Source organism: Penaeus monodon, chromosome 30, assembly GCF_015228065.2.
Source record: "Penaeus monodon isolate SGIC_2016 chromosome 30, NSTDA_Pmon_1, whole genome shotgun sequence".
NCBI lineage: Eukaryota > Metazoa > Arthropoda > Malacostraca > Decapoda > Penaeidae > Penaeus > Penaeus monodon.
In genome coordinates this window covers 32,715,368-32,716,123 of record NC_051415.1, presented here as the reverse complement: position 1 = coordinate 32,716,123, position 756 = coordinate 32,715,368, and positions in this window count along the sequence as shown.

The following is a 756-nucleotide window of genomic DNA, read 5'->3' as shown; positions in this document are numbered from 1 at the left end:
AAAATAAAAAGTGTGGATGAGAATGACGATGTAAACGGAAGAGGGAGGGAAAGGAGAAGACAAAAAGAAAAAAAAAATGAACAAAAGGTGATAACGAATAAGGGTGAAAATTGGGGATGAGAGAGAATGAGGAAAGTGAAGAGAGGGGGAGGAAGAATAGAGGATAAAGATAAGCGAAGATGAAGGAGATGAAAAAAAGGAGGAGGAGGAAAAAATGAGTGGAATTAGAGGAAATAGAAGAGGGAAGAGAGAGAGAGAGAGAAGAAAAAAGAGTAAAAGAGACAAACAGAAAAGAATGAGCGGTATGGAGAGAACACGAGAAGAAAAAGAAAGAGAGACAAAAAATAGAATAGAAAGACAAAAGACAAGTAAAGAAATGACCAAAGGAATCGTGCAAAAAGGAAGAGGGAAAATTAATAAAAGGAGAGAAACAAAAAACGAAAAAAGAAAAAAAGTTATAGATGATAATAAACAGAATGAAAGAGATTGACGAAAGAGGAAGGAGAGAGAAGAACGGATAAATAATAAAAAATAATGAAACAGAATGAAAATGTGAAAGAAAATATCAAGAATTGGGGAAAAATATAAAGAAAGAAAGAATCTTACGAAAAATAAAATGGAAAGGAGAAAAAGAAGAAAATAAGGAAATAGATACAATATGAAATAACGAAAACAAAGACAAAACGGGATAATTACACGAAAGAGAAAGAAAAACAGATCATGCAAATAATGACAAAAAATTTACCATTTTCTTTG